Here is a 7,062-nt window from a genome sequence, read left to right as displayed (position 1 = left end):
CTTTCAAAGATTATTGTGAAGAAAACATAATGTATTTTAAGTTGCTGATATCAATTAAAGCAGTAGTTCTCAAACTAAATTTTGCATGACAATCATTTTAGGATCTTGAGAAAATTAACAGTATTTTCAGTGTCTCTGATTCAACAGGTCTGGTGAGGAGTCTGAGAACCCACATCTATTAACAAACACCTCAACTGATTGTTTCAAATTTCCAAAGAGCATTCCTTGAAAAGCACTATATTAAACTGTTTGTTTTTTTTTTAATTAAAGTTCCTTGTAGCCCAGATGGTAAAGAATCTGCTACAACACAGGAGACCCTGGTTCAATCTCTGGGTCAGGAAGATCCCCTGGAGAAGGGAATGGCAACCCACTCCAGTATTCTTGCCTGAAGAATCCCATGGACAGAGGACCCTGGCAGGCTATAGGCTGTGGGTCACAAAGAGTATGACATGACTAGCGACTAACACTACTACTACACAGTTGATTTATAATGTTGAGTTAGATTCAGGTATACAGAATGTAGTTGCAAAAATTCTTAACAAAAATATTAGCAGACTTAACTAAACACAAAAAGACAATATACTATGATCAGGCTAGACTCATCCCATGGTAACAGGGATGGTCCGATGTGATATACCACATCAACAAAAGAAAAGACAAAAATCACATGATCGTCTCAATAGATGCAGAGAAAGCAGCTGATAAAATGCAAAATCTATTCATGGTAACAACTCTCATCAAAGTGTGTACAGAGAGAACATATCTCAACATACTAAAAATTTATTTATGACAAACCCACAGCCAACATAATCCCCAATGGTGAAAAGCTTATTAATAAAAGACTTCCCACTAAAATCTGGAACAAGACAAGGATGCCCCCTCTACCACTTCTATTCAGAACAGTATTGGAAGTGCTAGCCACAGAAACCAGATAAGACAAAGAATCAAAAGATATCCGAATTGGAAAGGAAGGGGTAAGATCATTATTATATGCAAATGACATTAAGCTCTTTTAATAGATGCTAGTTCCTTTCCTTCCCTCCTAATAAACCATTCCTAGCAATATATAAGATTTGGATTTTGGAATCAGATGTTGTCCCCAACCAGCAGTTATTTCAGAAATTTGCTAATGGTCTCAAAGCCCCAACTCTACTCTGCTGTCATTAAAAAGCTCTCACTGCTAATAGTCTGAGAAAACAGAAACCATCAGATGGCAACTGTATCCAGCCTACAAACTGATCCCTTTTTCATTCATCCAGTCAATGAATATTTATTGAAAGCCTGATATACACCAGGCACAATTCTAAGGCAGCTGTCAGCAAACTGTGGCTAGTGAGCCAAATCTCATCTGCTGCCTATATTTGTAAATAAAGTTTTATTGGAACAGGGTCATGTTCATTTGTTTACACATTATCTAGAGCTGCTTTTGTGCTTTAATAGCAAAGTTGAGTGGAAACAGTGACAGACTTTATTTGGGGGTGCTCCAAAATCACTGCAGATGGTGACTGAAGCCATGAAATTAAAAGACCCTTACCCCTTGGAAGAAAAGTTATGACCAACCTAGACAGTGTATTAAAAAGCAGAGACATTACTTTGCCGACAAAGGCCCATATACTCAAAGCTATGGTTTTTCCAGTAGTCTTGTATGGATGTGAGAGTCAGACTGTAAAGAAAGCTGAGCACTGAAGAATTGATGCTTCTGAACCATGGTGTTAGAGAAAACTCTTGAGAGTCCCTTGAACTTCAAGGAGATCTGATCAGTTCATCTTAAAGGAAATCAGTCCTGAATATTCATTGGAAGGACTGATGCTGAAGCTGAAACTCCAATACTTTGGCCACCTGATGCGAAGAACTGACTCACTGGAAAAGACTCTGATGCTGGGAAAGATTGAAGGTAGGAGGAGAAGAGGATGACAAAGGATGAGATGGTCGGATGGCATCAAAGATGAGATGGACATGAGTTTGAGCAAGCTCTGGGAGTTGGTGATGGACAGGGAACCCTGGCTGCTGCAGTCCACAGGGTCGCAGAGTCGAACACGACTGAGCGACTAAACTGAAATGAGCAGAGTTGAGAGTTTTAACAAAGACTTTATTACTCTCAAGGCTTAAATTATTTACTCTCTGGCCTTTTTAGAAAAAGTTTGCTGACTGTTCTAGAGATGGGTTTTTAGATATGACTTTCCTTATTAGTCCATTATTTCTTACTTGATGTTTCTAAACATCTGGCATTTCCTCTTTATGTCAAGAAGTCTCATTAGTGCAACCTCTGAAATTTCCTATTCTACTTCACAGTCAGTAAGAAAGTTCATTAAAAAACAGTGTTTTGGGGGAAAATTTCAGAGTTCACTATATATTTCAGCAGATCATGACTTAAGTAAATATAGAATTGTATCAGCTTGAATTCCTTACATCATAGACTAACTTTGGCTCATGTAAACAGAACATGGAATCTGTTAGAGGTATACTTAGTAGCTAAAATTCTGAATGAGCCAGAATTCCAAAGATTTAAGTCAGGAACAGGGCAAACTCTTCCTTAAGTTATAGGAATTTCTTAACTATCAGGTCCAGGTATCAAGGTAATGAATGGCTGGATTGGTATATCCTTCCATGTATCATTCCCCTCAAAATGTAATTCCTAGAGGAAAGTGTCAGATCAACTTATATTGGATTCATTTCCATCTCCTAGAGGTAGCAACTCACCTTTAATTCCTGCCAATCAGGAGTGCCTGTGATGGCAAGGAGGAAGTTTTCCTGAAGAGAATGCCGAGTTCTATTAAGAAAAGGTTATAATTTAATTAGACAAGTAAATATCAAATGCCCAACATGTGTTCTTTGAGAAAGGAAAAGTGGGAGCTCAAATTCTGCTTTCAAAATCTACTTTAGGCTTAGATTGAAAAGGTGATAAGAGATCTGACATGAGGCAATTTTCAAGAAATTTACATTTTACATCAAAATCATGCCAGATTTCATGTAAATATTGGCTGTTTCATTTTTACCTTTCCAGAATTTCTTCTCACCCTACTTCTCGTAATCTACCATTGACAGAGTGACTCAGATCAAGTGGCAGTAAAGAACCCACTTTCAATCCAGGAGACAAAAGAGATGCAGGTGGGATCCCTGGATCAGGAAGATCCCCTGGCAGAGAAAACGGCAACCCGCCCCAGTATCCTTGCCCAGAAAATTCCATGGACAGTGGAGCCTGGCAGGCCTATATCCATGGGGTCGCAAAAAGTTGGACATGCCTGAAGCAACTGAGCATACACACACACTGTACCATGAGCCTGCCTCTGTGTTCATAACATTATCCCATCTCTTCATCCCAGTTGAATCCGAGAAGGCATGGGTAGTTGCTGAGTATTGATAATGTGTATTCACTGCCTACATTTTCCTCTAATTCTTCTTTTGCCCAAGAGAAAAGATCACAAGCTTGGGATGTTAATGGAGCCAAGAGCCAAGTTTGTTTTTAATTTATTAAGCAAACACTTAATTCCTTAATATGTGCCAGATACTGTCTTAAGACCTTTGCAAATATTAATCTGTTAACAACATTGAGAAGTACGTACTATAATTAACACATTTTGTAGGTGATGAAACTGAATATAAAAAAATGTTAAGTAACTTAACATCTTCCCTGAGGTTAAACAACAGAATCAGTTGCTGGATAAGCAACAGAACCAGGGTTTCAATCCAGGTAGTATGGCTCCAAAATATTTCTCCTGAAAACATGCTGCCATCCAAACTTTGCAAAACTAACTAATCCACAAAGATATTGGAGATGATACATTGAATTCATTAGCAACTAAAGATCACGAACAGTTTAATTCTCTCAGGTCCAGCTTTGTGGTGTTTCCAATAACAAAGTTGCAGCAAACAAACAATAACCCTCATCTAATGACCAGTGTCTACCTAATGCCTTATTCAGTTAAATGGTTCTAACACCTATTGTTCTGTGTCTCAGTTGTTACATTTATTTGTTTATTTCTACAACAAGCATGTACAGAGAGTTTTATATCCAGGCAGCTCTCAAGGTGTTGGGGATAAAGAGAGATATATGTCTGTAATATGGAAGAAGGGGTACCTACTCTGTATCTGAAGATACTCTGTATCTGAAGGGGTCAAAAGGAAGCTATTGTAGGAGAGACCTACAGACTCCATGGAAACTGACCATGTAGGGAGGAGGTGTGCCTAGTGGAGAGCAGGCTCCTAGAGTGGGAAGACTGTGCCTAGGCCACGAGGCAAGAAACCACACATTGAGTACAGTCTTCATAAAGGAAGTGTCTCAGACTGGAATCCACACTGAACTGACCAATTTGCCACAGGTGGCTCTTTAAATTAAATTTATTTCAATTCTTCACAATTAAAATTTAGTTAGTTGCACCAGCCATATCTCAAGCATTCAACAGTTACCATATTGGACCAAGCAGATAGAGAAAAACAGGAAGTTCTGCTAGCTGGCCAAAAAGATTGTATAGATTTTTCCTTAAAATGTTACAGAAAAGTGCAAAGGAACTTTTCAGCCAGTCCAATATTTGGACAACAACTGGTCCTGACTGATAGCATGGGGTACTGTTTGGAAGTGTAGGTTTTGAAGTCAAACCCTAAAATTAATAAAATGAAATCCCTGGGGATGGGGCCTGAGAATCTCAATCTCTACTGTATCCCCAGGTAATTTTGCATTAAGAACCAGAGGTGTAAACTGTGAGAAAAGGTCCAGCAACTGATGCAAATAGTTGCAGAGGGAAGGGTTGTTTACAAAAAGCTTTTGAATACTAGCATAAGGAATCAGTGTTTAAATCTGAACACTGGGAGATCCTTTGAAAGGAGAGAAGGAAGAAATTTAATTAGTAATTATCCTCCCAACTTTTCTCCGTTCAGCTGCCAGAACGGCCTTTACAAAACTCAGATCTCCTCTGGTCAACAGCCTTCTCCTGGCTAACCTTTCAAATGCTTTCAGCTAAAAACCAAACTCTGACATAACAGACATCACTCCCTCTAGGATCTTTCTTTCAGAGCCCTGCCCCTTCTCTCCTTCCAACCACACCATCATCCTTCCCATACCTGGCCTTTTTAATCATTGTTGTCACTGTTCATTAAGGACTTCAACGCAATGGACATGAACTTGGGCAAACTTCGGGAGATGGTAAGGGACAGGGAGGCCTGGCATGCTGCAGTTCATGGGATGGCAGAGTCAGACACGATTAGGCCACTGAACAATGGAAAACAGTCAAGGGCTTCAAGCTCACTGAAATCAGCGGCCATACATGCTTAGCTGATCAATGTCTGACCACCACCCAGTAGAATGCCTCATGCATACTTGGTGTTTCACAAATACCTGTGGAGTGAACGGATGAATATTTTAGAAAGATCATTGACAGAAAAGTAGAAAATAAACTGGGGTAGGTTTGAGGGTGGCATGAAACATAGAGCCAAGGTGGGAGGGTGTTGTAATAGCCCAGGTGAGTGATGGCTGTGATTTGAAGAGGGGTGGTGGCGAAGAGTAAGGAGAAATGGAGAAAGATCTAAGAAATAGTAAAAAGAATCAACAACAGGCTTCCCTGGTGACTCAATGGTAAAGAACGACCTGCCAATACAGAAGACAGGGGTTCTATCCCCGATCTGGGAGAATCCCACAGGCCTTGGAGCAACTAAGCCCTTGCACCACAACAATTGAGCCCATGCTCTAAAGCTCCGGTATAACTGCTCAAGCTCAAGTACCCTAGAGCCTGTGCTCAGCAAAAAGAGCAGTAAGAAGCTCACGCACCACAACTAGAATGTAGCCCCTGCTCTCCAAAACTAGAGAAAAGCCCTCACAGCACCCCAGAGCCAGCACAGACAAAAATAAATTTAAAACAATTTTTTTTAATCAGCAAGAACTACAGAACCTGCACCACCTGTAATCATCTATCTCTTGAATCCTGTACTCCCCTCACTCCATCTTTTCCAGATGCCTATAGTCCCTTTCTCTGTGATCACCTATCCTTTGATTATTCCTATTCCTAACAGTCTGTTTTTGGACTCTGCTTTTTTTTTTTTTTTTAATGGATGCATTTCCTCAAATGTTCAAGGCCATTAACCATACCAATGCTCAATGAAATTTCCTTACTGGCGCTCTCTTAATTTATAAGCTGCAATATGATTTTTCTGCCAAGAAGAAGAAGAAGGAGACTCAACAGCCAGCTCATTTGTCCAAAAGCAGAGCACCTGACAAACCCTGGCCTTGCTTTTACTGGAAATGTCAGATCTCCGAAGATAAAGAATTCCCTCAAATGTTGTTCCAAATAGCTATCTCCTTCTTACCTACTCCTAATTCCACTATAGTGCAGCAGCCTAAAATGAGGTAATGTCATTTATAACTATTCCTTGGTGGCTCAGATGGTAAAGCGTCTGCCCACAATGCAGAAGACCCAGGTTCGATCCCTGGGTTGGGAAGATCCCCTGGAGAAGGAAATGGCAGCCCACTCCAGTACTCTTGCCTAGAAAATTCCATGGATGGAGGAGCCTGGTGGGCTACAGTCCGTGGGGTCAGACATGACTGAGTGACTTCATGACTTGATAAATGACTTTAAGTTCCAGATCCTATATTTTCTCTTTATTTTGCTCTACTTTATCACTCAAGATCTGCATGATCAACAAACCATATCCATCCCTCCTCTCTACAATTCTATGGTCACCATACCTACAATCTCACATTTTGTTAAACTACCCTCTATAGTCCTTGGACTACTTCGTATGTGTCTCCATCTAAACTTCCCATCTAATCGGTTGCTAGAGGTACCTACCTCTGCTATCTCCCTGCCCTCACTCCAATTGTTTAAGAAAGCAAGCCAGTTCAGTAAGTCAGTCCTAGAGATTAACAAGTTGAATTGCTTTGTTTTCTTCAGAAAATGTGTTAGTCACTCAGTCGTGTCTGACTCTTTGTGACCCCATGGACTGTAGCCATACAAGGCTCCTCTGACAATAGAGTTCTCCAGGTAAGAATACTAGAGTGGGTTGCCATTTCCTTCTCCAGGGGATCTTCCCAACCCAGGAATCAAACTTGGATCTCCCACATTACAGGCAGAC

At 40.4% G+C, this 7,062-nt stretch overlaps 1 non-coding gene across 1 annotated transcript; it reads left to right on the top strand.

Moving 5' to 3' along the window:
* The first annotated feature begins 6,357 nt into the window (after positions 1-6,357).
* On the top strand, positions 6,358-6,429 carry TRNAC-ACA (transfer RNA cysteine (anticodon ACA)). The gene has a single exon. It is a non-coding gene; the product is annotated as a tRNA-Cys (tRNA).
* The last annotated feature ends 633 nt before the right edge of the window (positions 6,430-7,062 follow it).

Source organism: Ovis canadensis, chromosome 16 (genome assembly GCF_042477335.2).
Source record: "Ovis canadensis isolate MfBH-ARS-UI-01 breed Bighorn chromosome 16, ARS-UI_OviCan_v2, whole genome shotgun sequence".
NCBI classification, from domain to species: domain Eukaryota; kingdom Metazoa; phylum Chordata; class Mammalia; order Artiodactyla; family Bovidae; genus Ovis; species Ovis canadensis.
The sequence above is the reverse complement of the archived record's forward strand: the minus strand, read 5'-3'. Positions and strand labels throughout refer to the sequence as shown.